Source organism: Miniopterus schreibersii (genome assembly GCF_964146895.1).
Source record: "Miniopterus schreibersii genome assembly, chromosome: X".
Taxonomy (NCBI): Eukaryota; Metazoa; Chordata; class Mammalia; order Chiroptera; family Miniopteridae; genus Miniopterus; species Miniopterus schreibersii.
Window position 1 is genome coordinate 98,067,363 of NC_138104.1, and position 15,012 is coordinate 98,082,374.

A 15,012-nucleotide genomic window follows, 5' to 3' on the forward strand; every position below is an offset into this window, starting at 1 on the left:
GAGGCCAACAAAAGAAATAAGCTAGTAATTGCTTTCCAGGATATCAATCCCTACCTTATACATACATTCCCCCTCAATACACACAAAACCTTTATGGATCTTTCATCCATGAACTTGCCCTACTTTAATTGCCCAGCTGTGTCTTTAGTTGCATTCAAGCTACATCCTGGTAACTGAGCCCTCACATACCTGGTCAGAACAGCTCTGAGATCCATAGAGGAAGTCTTCGGATACTGAAATGGTTGAAGACACATTCACAGACAGATATCTCTACAAGTATCATTAGCTACTCACAGCTCATTTAAAACCCTAGAGCTTGATTGAAAAAAAGTAGGAACTGGTCCTTTCTGTTGATATTCATTATTATCAATTCTTAAACTTGCACCATGTGTCTTTCTGCCCTTATATTGATTGGACACCTCTTAATTTAACTCTCCTTTTTCAAAGGAGAAAATTCACTATTAAGGAATGGTACCACCAGGGCTGACTTTTCTGTCAGAGGCAGTAGGCACAGTGCATGGGGCCCACAATGTTTTTAGGGGCCCATGGAAATGTTCTAATTTCATTTAAAATCAGAAGAAAATGTGATCTTTTAGGTTGAAGAAAATGTTTTAATATATAATATTAATATATTCATCTTTATACCAATGCAATTGAAAAAAAACATAGTTTTTACTATTTTTTTTTAATTTTATTTTTTATGGAGGAAGGGGTCCACAAAGGCAAAGTGTCCATGAAAGTCATAGTGTGGTTCTGCTTTCTACCGCATTATTCTCGTAACAAAACAAGGCTAAACCAGAACCTTTTAAACACAAGTTCAGGTTCTCATACTAATTATAAACTTGCCAGGCTGCTCTCTATGTATTTCTGTTTGGCCACCCCAAATTCTACAGGAGGTTAAGTCATGGTTATTAGTTACAGTGCTGAGAGAGGAGGTTTGAACATGCAAAGGCCAGCTAGATTCCGACTGCTCTCTGCTCTGATTAAAGTAATTTCTGCTCTGCCATTCTCTCTTAAATATCTTCATCCTGTTTTGATGAGCAGAAAATAATCTTTACATCTCCAGGGATTGATTAAACCAATGTAGTTGCTTCCTATGTACTGTTAAAACATTTATAGTACTTAGATTTTTTATTTTGTTTTAAAATGATCAATAGTACTGCTGATACCTGTTATTTATATACTGGTTAAGAACCATATATTCATGATCTCTGTAACTCCAGCTTTTAGCCCAGTGTCTGGCAAATACTAGGTGCTTAATAAATGTTAGATTAATAAATCAATCACCTGTCAAGCAATTCTGTGGAAATGAAATTATGTCCGTGGACTAATTTTGTCTTTAATAATCTCACACCTTGTGAGAAGGATCTTCCACATGTATCACAATTGGCATTTTAGAAGGTGATCACCAGACCCTTCCCACTTCTCCCACCTTCAGCAGTCAACCACTCCCTCCCTCCTGGGCTCGGTTCTCTCTCCTCTCCTTCCTGGGGTCTAGAATGGTCCCTGGCCTGTCCGGATCCCCGCTCTGCCGGCTCTCCACATCGGCCCACCCCCCACACCCCACCCCCGCCTCACGCCCTGGGTGCCCCTTCCTGCTGCCAGCCCTTGCCACCCACAACCACGCCCTCCCTGTGGGCAAGATCACCTGTCCCTCCTCCACCACCGCCTCTTTGGGTACCCTTTCGCCCCCCTCCTGCTCCCCCTCCTCCGCCACCTCCCCCAAGCCCTCCCCTTCCCCGCCTCCTCCCACCCCTTGGTGTATATAGTAAAGCCTGGGCGCCGCACGCAGTCACACACTCGCCCGGACAGAGGCGCACACTCGCTCACGCGCAACCGGCAGCGGCAGCGGCGACAGCAGCTCGGTGACAGCGGCCACGGCAGCTCCCACCACTACGCACCCCCTTCAGGAGGCCAGCGGCAGGGCCAGACCCGAGAGTTCTTGCACCCTTGACCACCCAGCGGCTTCCTGGAGGCGGCGGCTGCGATTACGAGGTAGTGGCTGCGGCGCCCCCATGCGAGCCGGGGTCCCCCCTCGCCTTCCTCGTGCGGACCTGCCTTGGGAAGCAGGGGGCGCGCCGGACTGGGAGCGCCTGGAGGGGCCCGGCGCCCGGGGAGGGGCCTGCTCGCGGGGGCAGGACGGCGCCCTGAAGCCCGAGCCAGCGGGAAGGGCCGGGCGGGGGCGGGGACGCAGGCTGATGCCGCTACCGGTGCGGCGGCTCCTGGCCCCTCTCCGGCTCCTGCTCCTGGGGCCGCACACTTGCCAGCGGGCTGGGGACGGCCGGGAGGCTGCGCGGGCCAGTGGGGCGTGGGGTCCCGAAGTGGGCTTCGGGCCGCCACGGGCGCTGGCATCGGGCGCAGAGGGCGGTGCGCGGCGGACTCCGCACCCGGGCACCGCACGGGGCCGCCTCTGGCTCTGCTGCTCTGTCCCGGCCCGGAAAACCCGGCGCCTTCCAGGCCCTTCGAAAGATGGATTCTGTTGACGTATCTGGCGGCCCTGGCGAGCCGGGTGGAAAGTTGGGTTTTGCCAGATCACGCTGGGCTAGCCTTTGTGACGCTTGGCCAGCCCCGCATCCTCCCGGAGCCCGGTGAGTGTGTGTCGGCTACCCGGGAGCCCTCTTGCCCCCCAATGCCCAGATTCAGGGTGGCCGGCACCGGCTCGGGCTTTCTGCCATGTTAGGCACGAGCAGCGTTCTCGCTGCATTTTTGCGTGTGTTACCGCGGTGCCTTTGCTGCGGAGGGAGTTATTGCTTCTCATCGCGTTGGCTTTTTCGGGGTTGGGGTTGTGCTCTGTTTGCTTGTTTGCCGTTTAAAGCCCGACTATTGTTCCGGATAAGCTCCGCCTGGGTGGGGAAATGGCATCCCACCACAGTTGCCGACGAGGGGTAGAAATGTTGCCAAACAGCTGCTGCTTTGTGTTTTCCTATCAGAAGTCCCTGGAGTAGGTTTGGGGCACGACGGGTGGATGGAGAGACGGATGGGGCACGGAGGAAGAAGGTGGATTTGGAGGAGCGAATTGTCACTCACCCTGTGGCACGCAGTCAGCCTCCTTTTCTGCCTGCCAAACTTTTATGAATATTCCTTTTGTGGCACCGGGAAGCTTAATGAATTCTGCCCAGTTTTCTAGGGAAAAGCAACCGGGCTTTAACAATGGTTTGAGAACTTAATCAATGAGAAAGGCAGGGGGAGGAGGGGGAGGCGCTGACACCATATCGGGGATGTGGCTGCTCCTTGCAGTCAGGTGAAGAGGTGGGCAGGGCAGGGCGCAGCGCCGGGTGGCCCTGTTCCGAGAACTGTCCGTAGTTCCTACCTGTGCCCCCAGGAGCCACCCTCCGTGATGCCCCCGCCTCCAGAACTCCGCGCCTGGGCGTGGGGGGCGGCTTGCAGCAGTGCGCAGGCCAGCCCCCCTCATCTGGCATTTTTAAGGATGTGTAAATATTTTGCTGAGGATAAGTGACATCAACAGAATGATATTCCGCAGAGCCCGGGTGTGCAGCGATGATAAATAGATACGGCCAAACAAAGTTTTGATAACCGCAGATTCTCATGGCTCGCTCTGTTTCATTTGGGTCTTTGTTTTTGTTGGTTTAGCATTCTCTCTCGTCCTCTGGTGTGATCCCTTTATTTAGCTGTCCTTGGAAGCTTCTCTTTAGAACAGAGAGAAAAGCAGCCAGCAGGGAGAAAACAATTTTTAGCCTTGCATGCATCGGGTAACGTTTGCTGTGCTTTTTCCCAGGGAATCTTTCCCACCGTTTTCTGGATGCCTCTCTTCCTCTTTTTGAGTCATCAGAATCATTAGTCAATTGACCAAGAGACTTCTGATAAGTTTGAAAATGTGTAGCGATGTGCCTTTGTTACAGTAGAGGTGGCAGCGTGGGAGGAAGACGGTGAGGATGCTAGTGGGTGGGAGCCACTCACTAGAGCAGCATTATGCCCCCACCCAGTTTTGTCCGTACCCTTTCTTCTCAAAGGGGAATATGGGGAGCTGTGCCACCTTCAGAAGCTGAGGGTGGGCTGGAAGGCACACATTCATAAGCCTGGTGGCATCCAAATTCTTCTGCCCCTTTGAAGCCCAAAGAGGCCACCCACCCACCAGCAAACCCACCCCCACCTCATCACCCCCATACACACAATATCCCCTGAATAGGCATGTGAGTATCATCCACAAGGTGCCAGGGCACTGTGAGCCAAGTCAGGCTGGAACTTAGAGTACCCGCTGCTTTGGTACCAGCACCAGGCAGGGGTCTTTTATAATGCAAAGAAGCCCCAGACCTCTGGCAGCAAGGCTCCGCCCAGGAAAATCTTTCTATCTCAGGATTAAAAGAGAAAACAGCTTTCCAGGTGATGCCAGTTGCCAATATGAGAACTTGATTGGTGGGCAGTTGGGTAAGAACTGTAAAATAAAAAAATCTTGTTGCCAAAAAACAGATCCTCTGAGACAGGGCCTCTGAAAAGCAAGAAAGAAAAAGGAAAGAATGGGAGGTGTGCTCCTGGGAGTGCTATAGCACCTGGAGACAGATACAGCATTAGTTACAATGACCCAGAACTGGATAGGACTGGCCTCCCCCAATCCATTGGACCCAGAACAGAGGTATTCTGAATGGGGAGATATTCACATACAGTGTGCTGTGACTCTCCAGTCAGAAAATACCAAGTTTCTGTTCTCTGGCTCCTTCCCTAACCTTAGCTTTGGGGGAGGAGGGTAATGGAGGGAAATAAAATGAGAAAGGAATTGACATTTGTTGTTGCGCTGTCTGCCAAACACTTCACATGGGGGAATCCGTGATGTGACAGAGGCATTATTTTACAGATAGGGAATCTGAGGTTCAGAGAAATTTCCAGTTGCATGTCTGATTCCAGGCTTTAGTGGTTATGATATAAAGGGGCAACCTGTCCCTCTACCCCTCCCCCAAGTCTCTTATTTATCCCAAAGGCCAGAGTCTTCATCCCCTACCCATTCACAAAATATGGTAACTAAGGGCTACGGGAGCCTACCAGTGACACAACCCAGTCACCCAGGGTGTATTTGCCAAGTAGATAGACCCCAAATAGTCCCTAACTAATTAAGGTGAAAAGACTGCCTTTTCATCTTGGAATATCCAATACCTAATTAAGTGAGAGCTGAGTGACTAAATGATGGAGCTGGTAGAGTGAATGGTGCTGGGGAAGGAGTTGTAAGTCATTGTCAAGGGAGACCCTGCAAGGAGAAATCTGGAGCTATTAATGCTTGGTTGGGGACTCTGAATTTCTGGTGTCATGCCCAAAGTAGTTCTAAGCTGACAAGTCGATACAAGACAGGCAATAGCATTCCCACTTTGTGGATGAGGAAACTGAGGATGAGACAGGTTAAGTAATTAGCCTGAGGCCCATAGTGAGACCAAAGGGTGGGTAGGTATTTCTGACTCTTACCTGCCTCAGATAAACAAACTCTAAATAAAAATGAAGTGGGGTCTTGCTATGCAAATGCATTGTCAAAGCTAGTCCCTTAGCCCCCTTCCAACCAGATGGCAGTCTTAACCCCCTAGAAATTCTGGAGCCATTGCAAAAGCAAGGATTTGAATCCATATATGAGGTGTTTTTGACTCTGCTGCCTCCTTTATCAGAATCCAAGTGAGACCTCAGAGAACAAGGCTCTCAACAAGAGGAGGAGATGGTTAATTGTACTCTCCCCTGCACAAAAGCCTGTGTGGGATTCTGAATTAAGCTTGATTTAGGGATCAGGGTGGCATCCTCGCTGTAGAGTTGGCAGCTCTTGTCTTTGGAGAATGTCTCTGATTATCACTTCTCTCTCCCACCTGATTGCCTGGATGCCCATCATCTCATTCTTTCCAGACTCAAGGCGTTTCCTTTGTGACTCACAATTTTTGATGAGTCCCTTCATTCTACTGCTCTCTGGTGTTCTAATGGCCACTGATGAGGAGGTGATTTTGGTGGCCACGTTAGTACTTCTGTATTTCTCACGTGACCCTCCTTCTCTCCAGCCAGAAACACAAAGACAAACTCCCATGCACGCTCAGACACAGGAGCACATAATTTGATCATATTTCTGTATCTGCTTCAGCAAATTAGATTGCAAACCCAGAATTGTTATTGAAAAAACATACTTGATTTCGGTGCTCTTCTGTCCCATCCCCTACCTTAAACAGATAGGAAGAGCTAAGATGGAGGCAGCTCTAGCAGATGCCTTGAGTAATGATTATACTCACTATGCAAGCATGGGCCCTGGGCCTTTCTTAAAAGCCCATTTTAATCTCCACTTAGAGGTAGGACTGGGGGCTCCTAAACATTGCAATCCTTGCAGTTCCCATTTCTGCTCTAATTATTTTTTTTAAAGATTTTTAAAAATTGATTTTTTGAGAGAGAGGAAGGGAGAGGTGGAGAGAGAGATAAATATCAATTCAAGAGTGAAACATTGATCGGCTGCCTTCTGCACGCCCCCTACCAGGGATAGAGCCCACAATCCAGGCATGTGTCCTAACTGGGAGTCAAACCAGCAACCTTTCAGTGCATGGGATGATGCCCAACCAACTGAGCCACACCGGCCAGGGCTCTGCTGTAATTCTTGGCTCCAATAACTCTATAGTCCATCTTGCTCTCACCTGTCACTCTTCTTCCCACAACTGGTTTGGTCTTTCAGCACAGCGCTATCTAATTAAACTTGCTATGGTGATGGAAATGTTCTATGTCTGCACTGTCCCATACAGTAGCCACTAGTCAGATGTGGCTATTGGGCAGTTGAAAGGTGGCTAGTCCAAAGTAGAATGAGCTATAAGGATAATATATGCATGGGATTTCTATGATTTAGTACAAAAAAAGCAATGCAGAATAGCTTATTAATAATTTTATATTGATTATATGGTGAAATGATAATACTTTGAATATATTATTTAAATAAGCCATAGTATTAACTTTAATGTCATTTGTTTCTTTTAATCTTTTTTAAATGCCTGCTAGAAACTTTAAAATTACATACATATTTCTACTACACAGCACTGCTCCAGAGCAAACTAACTACCAAACTGTGCCTTCAGCCTCACAACATCTCCAGATGTTTTGGGGGGAACATAAACCCTCTCCATCTCCATGGCAGATGGGAGACATGGGACTGACACAGTAGCCTGTCGTCAGATGACTTAGATTTTTGGTAGCTAAGGTATCATTTTTATAGGGCCCCCCGCCAAACCTACCTATGAGCATGTTTGCTCAGTCAAGTTCCGTTAGGAATGTGGCCTCCTGAAGTTTAATGTTCACAAGAGAACAAGGTGGGGGTAGAGGATAGGACTGGCTGGAAGAAAGTGGCCCCTTTTCCTTCCCCCTGGCTTGTGTCCTTGCCCATTGGAGAGTTGTCTCCTGCCTGAGCAACTGATTTCCTTGACACCTGATCTAGTAATAGCCTTCCCACGGATTTGTGTTTGGAGAATAGTGTCCCAAGTGGACACATTAACACTGAGAGTGGGTTATTTGGGGCTGGGGCCAATCTTAGAGAAGAGAAAGGATAAAAGAGAACATACATAGTCATCTCCTGACAGCTTGATGAAAACAAGAGCAAGGAAATCAGTTACTGTGAGAGAGACAGAATAAATGCAAGGAAGCCCAGTTTCACACATCGTGGTGCTGAAGATGAGGAAACCTGACCAAGGGACAATTTAGAGGGAATGGCAGTGGCACTGTGGTCTTCCTGGGCCCTTGCCTGGGCACTGGGCATGGCCCAAGTAGACAGAAAGAGCTGAAAGAATGAACTTGGGGATGTGGTGATTTATAGGTCAGGCGCCTGTGGCTCTGGCTCCTAAGGGGGCTGCCCCCACAGGGGACCCTTGGCTGACCTCCTTGAGCTCCTTGGAAGGAGCTGGTTTTGTTTCCCATGGCAGAAGCAGAATGTTTACTGGAGCACAGGAAGAATTCGACATTCTGGCGAAAAATAATTCATTAACAGCCAGGGTATTACCAGTTCCCTGGAAAAGCTCCTCCAGCTGCACTGTAGCAACTATTCTTTTTCAGCAACAGAATCAGGCCTCACTGGCAGCCAAGACTGGGTGTGTTTGGGCATTTTGTTGTTGTTGTTATTTTTGCCTTTGTGTGTATGGCGACTTTAGCTGTATAATTCATAGAAAGGAGCAGTGGCCTGGAAGGGTCGAAATGGCATAGCTGTTAGCCATTCTTTCCAACATGGATTAAGCCTGGATGCTCTAGGCCAACTCTAGGTACATACGTTTTTCCTGATCAAAGCCCATCCCCATGCTGGGGGCACTGCAGAGCCAAAGAGAACTAAAGAAATTTTAGAGAATCGCAACACCTGCTCTTAAGACCATCTGAAAACAACTAGCTGAAGGACTCCACCCCCCCACACACAGACACCCCCCTACACACACACACACTCTCTCTCCCTCTCTCTCTCTCTCTTTCTCTCTTTCTCTCTTTCTCTCTCTCTCTGGGCTGAAAGTCCTGTCTTAGCTCTGTGGAATTATTTGATTACTATTAATTGGCATACTGGGGCCAAGGTATGTGATTCATCATCCCAGTTTTGAGGGCATTTGGAAAGCCAAGCAGGCATAACCAAGAGAATGGGCTGCATGTTTTGCTCACTAAAGACTGATTGAATCTACAGTAAATAAAATGGAATGGTTCAGGAAGCTTTTTATGCTCTGGAAAAATCTGCTTTAAAAATAAAGGTTTTTGTCTGCTTGTTTTTGTTTTAATGCCTCATGCTCAGAAATGTGTACCCAGTTAGCAAGAAATGGGAAAGAATGGCATTTCCTTGTTTTAGTGTGTGTGTGTTTTTAACTCTAATTGCAGGTTAAGTAAGATACAGTGTATTGATTTTGGTTTTGTATGGAACATAACTAGATAATCATTTCATTTTATGCGATATTAATTTCCTTCCATTTAGACCTATGAATTATGCATTTAAAACGCACCCTACCTACACCCACCATGGTCACAGTATTTCTTTAATGTTCCTAGATTCAGACTGAGACTCACCCTGTTTCCTTTATTCTGAAAAGGAGTAAATGTGTCCTTAGTTGACATATATGTAAGCCAACCTTAGATTTCAAAGACAATGCGGTCTTCTGCCTTTGATAACTGCCAATGATAACAATATTAAATGCCAAGCATACTTGTCTTTATCTAGAGCACATTTTTTCCACCTTGGTTCTGTTGGCATTTTAGGTCAGATCTTTCTTTATTGCGGTGGGGGCTGTCCTGTGCATTCATTGTAGGATCTTGAGCAGCAGTCCTGGCCTCTACCCACTAGATGCCAGTAGCATCACCCCCCACCCTAGTTGTGGCAATCAGAAATGTCTCCAGACCTTGCCAAGTGTCCCTTCTGGGACAAAATAACCTCCGGTTGAGAACCAGTGATCTAGACCAAGATTTAATAAGTAAGTTTTGGTTTTGGGGAAATTAAATTTGAAATAATAAAAGACACAATTTCCCCCTCTGACTTTTATATATACAATTCATGGGGGTGATTAATTAACATTTGGAAGTGGATCACATGTCTGATTTAATTCTAAGGTTGATAGAAGGTCTATAACAGTATATGAACACAGAGGTTTGTTTTGTTTGTTTGTTTTGCGTCATTTTTAAGGCAGGCATTGAATAAGTCATAGGTAATTGGGGGATACATTGTAATAACTAATGGCTTCTCTGGTTTTTCATAAAGAGAACAGATTTATTTCTCCCTAATTTCTTTTGCAAATGCACCTGATTCCAGGCATGCCTTCAAAGCCATCATGCATCTTCCTCCACCCCCATCCCCTTCCCACTGTCATTTCTCCTATAACATCTTTAACCTGAACCAATTAATTTAACCCCTTAGTGTACTTGGGAGAGCTCTGCTCATAGCACTGGAATAGACTTATTTCAGAATGTGGGAGCCCTCTCCTCAACACTAATTTCAGTACTGTTGAGAAAGTCAATGGTGGCTAAATGGAGCAGTTTTCAAAATGACTGGAAATTCAAATTCAGGTGATCTCCACCACCTCTTCCAATTTTTGTCCCTCTTACATACATTCGTTTCCTTGCAGCAATTCTCCTTGGGAAAGAGGACTTCAGCAGGGCTCCCTCGGGCACCACAAACCTGATAATGCCTGCAGTCAGCAGCAACAGATGAAATGTAGTCGCTGGGACAAGCCCTCAGCCATCATCTTTCTCATGGTCCCTTGAAAGGCCACAAAGGAGGGGCATGCAGTCACAGGGAAGGTGTCATGGAGATGAACCCTGACCCACCCATGCATGGAAATGGGATGGGCCCTTGGGGGACAAAGGGAAAAGAGAGAGGTGGATAATTCATTACACAGGACAGTGTCCTGGAGTCAACCCTGCCCTGCCAGTCTTCGGAGTGGGATGGATGTTTAGGGGTGCTCGAGGGTATGGGCAGATACTCAGTGCAGACATCAATGGGGGCCACTTCATTTTGCAGCCATCCAAGATAGGCGAGGCTTTTTCCCAAAGAGTGTCTCAAGGAGTTTGGAGTGTCATGTGTAGAGGAATTCCTTTGCAAGCTTAGCCAGTGAGGAAAGATGGAAAGGTGAGTGTGTAGGGGGTTGCCAAGCTGTCATTGGCAAGTACTAGCTTCATTTGAAGAGTAATTTGACCCTTCCTTGTCATCGGGAAGGAAGAGGCAATGAGCTGGCAGACATCCACAGTATGCTGGGTCCAGGCAGATAAATAATTGATTTGCTGCACGTGACACTTGGTCATTCTAAACTGCCAGCCCCTTGCAGGCCAGGATTTGGGTGATGTTTGCAACACTGAGAGAGGAAACAGGATCATAAATCTGGGCTTTGAAGGCCAGTTTTGTGGTGCAGAGGCCACTGGGGCCACTGCTGTGTGCTGCAGAAACAAACAGACAGGTCCGCGTGGTATGTTGTTCCTCAAAATAATGGCAATGGAAATGGCTGTGAAAAACATTTAGACCCTTGTCATAAAAAGGAAAACAGTCTTCCTGCTATAGGGAAAAGCTAAATAAACTCTATTGCAGCTGTATTAAGTAGAAACAGATTTGAAAATCGGGTGTTTTTTTTCCTGAGACACTTATTTATAGCAGGTTGGGCAAAGGCTGCCACTATCTTTTGCGACTCCGGAAGTGTTTTCCAGATGGTCCTTGCTGTTTTTCTCTTTATTAAACTTAGCTGAACTCAGCCTTGCTTGGAAAGGTTCATAGAAACGGGTGTTATTATATTCAGACTACAGTGGCCATTGATTGGTTAACAAATCAATGGATGAAAATGGATTGAGCTTGTGCTGGTGAATTTCCTTTTGCATTTTAGAAATAAGAAAAATGTCAAGGAACACTCAAAATAGGGGTGCTCTTTCTTCGACCATATATGTCAAAGCTTGAAAACTATATGGGGCCACATTTTCTATTAATTTTACATTTACATTTAAAAAATAATGCCCTCCTCTTTGCTGAAACTCTACAATATTACCATTTCCTTTCCAACATCTAAACAATGTCGAGATACATTTCAGATTGAGCAATTAGCTCTGGCTGCAATTTCCTTTTATGAAAAATATCACTAACCCGCTAGACTAAATATGAAATTATTGAATGTGAATGAATATATCAATATGAGACCATTTGTTCTAGGATCCTTTGTGGCCTATCACTTGCATTTTAAGAAGGCTAGTAAAGACTGATTCCGCACTGCCTGTTCATGTTGGACACACCCACACCAGAAACCTCAGCTTTGTTTTTGCTCTTAGGAGCTGGGCAGTTGGATTTGGGGTCATCAGGGCTGGTTCTGACAGCCTAAATCACACAGTGAACCATTTTAGAATGTCACATAAACCATTGCTTCCCACAAACCAGGCTTGCAGACCATTGCCTGCACAGGACAAAATTTTTACCTATTCACAGTGAAAGTAAAGTAAAGTGAAAATGTAGTATGTTTCTTTTTCTTTTTTTAAAAAAAGAGCTAAACCTTTTCCATTTTACAGAACTGCCCTTTATTCAAAAATGACCTTTCCTAATTTTATTAGTGTTAAGGTCTCTTATGAATAATTAAGATAGTACATGGCATTTGTAGTTTAACATCTTTTTTTGACAAAGTCAGAAGTTGTCTAACTCCTGTTGTAGCTTCCATTTAAAAAAAAATGTTATTCATCTGAAACATTAGAAAATCTGAGATTCACCCAGAAGGCCTGAGTGGATCAGGAAGGGGGAGCCTTTGTTATGATTCCTAAGCCAGAAAAACCAACCTGAGAGGTCTTGCTCCAAGTCCCTAACCCGACTCTTCTGACCATCACTCACTGAGAGCTGGCTTTGTCCAAACGGAATTGCTTCAACAGAGGACTTTGAAGGGGAAATTTGGCCTCTTGGACATAATGTGTGAGCAAACAGCCTCAGTGCTAGGAGCCTAGACCCTTTATCCCTGGCTCCTGATGTCATCTCTGCTGACAGTTTGCATAGGTTTGACCCCCTCCCTCCTGTCCTCAGCTCTGCCCACCACCACCGTGAGTGTAAGCCTCAGCAGGGCTCACTGGGTGTGACTCCAGTCTTCTCACTGTTCCATCTGTCTCCTGTTCTTGCTATTCCTCTGGCTAAAGCAGTCACTCTAGCTCAAGAACACTCAGTGACTCCCTATTTCCTAATTAGTTAGAATAAAACACCATACACGAAGCCCTCTTCCCATTCTTCCCGTCATGACTGGCCTTCAGTAGGGAAGATGTCTCCGGGTTGTGAAACTGTTCTGGGCTGGATTTTGTTTGTTTTCTTATATGGGAGGAGGTTTGCAAGAAGTTTATAACATCTCTTGGGAATCTTTCTAGATAAAGAACACTGAAGCATGTAATGGACTATCACGGGGATTATGACATTAGTGTTGTAAAAAATAAAAAGAAATCCCCCCCCCCCAAATGAGGCCACCTTGACTTTTGATCTAGTTTTCATCAGTGCTGAGAATGTTATTCTTGTTTTTTTTAAAAAATAGAAGTGTAAAGAAGTAACTGAAGTTACTCATGAAAGCCGCTATTAGGTTGTTCTTATGAATGTTTGTAAAAATAAAAGTAATGTGGAATCATTTTTTTCCTAAGTGTGCACAGACCTGTGTTTTCTCCCACAAAACCTATGCTTTTTTGTTTTCTCTCTCTGTCTCTGTTTCTCCCTCTTTGTTTTGTTTTTTGTCCTGTTTTTTGAGAGCGGGAATCATGTGTCCTTTTACTTTTTCTTTTTTTTTCTTTTTTGTGTGGCTTGGTGTTATACCAGCATTCATTCTCCTGAGCCAGGCAACACGTCCTAAAGTTCATTTTGATCACAATCTATAACAACCCAGCTCCTTGGCCCCTGGCAATGTGCTCTGTAGCACTTAGATGCTGATAATATAACATGCTTAATAAAAAAGTACAAACACACATATTTTCCCCAGTATGTCTGTTTCTAAAAGCAAGCCTTCAAAGGCATGAACTGAAGTCTTCATTCCTGCTTTTACATGGGTTCTGTCCCCATTAATCAGTGGTGAAATGTCACATTCTTGTGTTTTGAGTACTTCCATCTTTCTACTTAGCTCTGTGCCATCCACCCACGACAGAGCTCAGCACATCCAAGTACACCAGTAGAGCCCCAGCCCTGTCCCTCTTGTCTCTGTCACCACCACTCATCAGAGAATGAGACCTACTTTCCTATAATCAGACCCACTTTCAACTCCATCTCAGATATTTTGGCCACGAAGCTCTTCATACATCATCCGTGTGGGACACTTCTTCCCTTCCTTCAAATCTGTCACTTGTTACCTCTCTCTGTAGTTGTCAATGCCAAATGCCCCACCCTTTTTACCACTTCTGTGGACTGAGTGAAGCACTCCAAGTTTTTCAAATTCACTATGGAGCTGAAACACCTGGCCAGGAATTTAATATACGTGCTCTCACTTAAACCCACAGTAATGTTTAGAAATAGCTATTAAACCTTGATAAAGAACTTGGACTTTATCCTGAGGCCAATGACATTATCTACTTTATGTGTTTGTTTTTTTCCCCTAGTGGAGAATGAGCTGGGATAGGAGGGAAGGAAGACCAAAACAGGCTTTGCTGCAGTAATCCAGGGAGAGAGAGCAATGAACTTGAACTGAAGCAGCATAGTGGCTGTGGATGGAGAGGCAAGTGATTGGATTCTAGAAGTATTGACCCTGTAGGACTTGGTAATGGCTGATTGACAAAGTAAATTATGACAACACCCCAGTTTCTGTTGTTTAGGGCCTTTGATGGGACAGGGAACTAAGTGTGGGAGAGAGAGTGGATACCTGGGCCCCACCTTCCCTTTGCAGCCAGGGTTGGGGTAGCCCAGAGCTAGGTGAGTGGTCAGAAAATTTTGGCACTGCCCATGTAATCATCTGAGCCCCGATTTCTGAAGGGAGAGTGATGAAAACAATGAATAGGCCAGAATTGGGAGGGAAAAAGCGATCCTGACAGACACAGTCAACAGCCAGGAGCACCTTCAGTCAGCAGCTTTAAATACATTTTCCAAATTCATATACTTTAAATAAGTCCAAATTCGTAAGCATCAGGGCACATGGGGTAATCCTGCTGCGTCAGGCCTTGACTAAGCCAAGCTGAAGGAGAGGAGTTTGGCTGGTGGCCTGCCACTAGGGTGACCAACTGTCCTAGTTTGCCTGGGATTGGGGGTGTGGGGTCCTGGGACATGGGACTTTCAGCTTTAAAACCTGAGCAGTCCTGGGCAAACTGGGATGAGATGGTCACTCCACCAGCCAAGGGAAGTGTCGCAACATGGACAGCTGAGCTGGTCGGGGCCAAAACAGTGGAGACTCAGTTCAGCCTGGGAACTCAGTACAGTGATGCTGTTGCAGAGCAGAAAGGGAGGTTGGTAATAGAAAAAGCAAGAGCATATCCCAAGCCCTTTCCGAGAGCTTCTCTGGGTCCGAATGACATGCTTTTCTTAAAATAAGGGCCAGAGAACTCCATTCTGCTTTCTTCCCACTCATCTGAGGGAGTCTCCCTGACATTTCAGGTAGATTTCTAGTGACTGAACAAACTCTTTGGACCTGCTGACATCTG

General features: G+C 46.0%; 1 protein-coding gene across 1 annotated transcript in view; it reads left to right on the top strand.

The window, feature by feature from the left end:
* Positions 1 to 1,797: 1,797 nt before the first annotated feature.
* RAI2 (retinoic acid induced 2) overlaps positions 1,798 to 15,012 on the top strand; it is a 59,683-nt gene continuing 46,468 nt past the window's right edge. The window contains exon 1 of the mRNA XM_081125799.1: positions 1,798 to 1,995. The gene's annotated coding sequence lies outside the window, so the exon portion shown is untranslated. The remainder of the gene's footprint in view (positions 1,996 to 15,012) is intronic.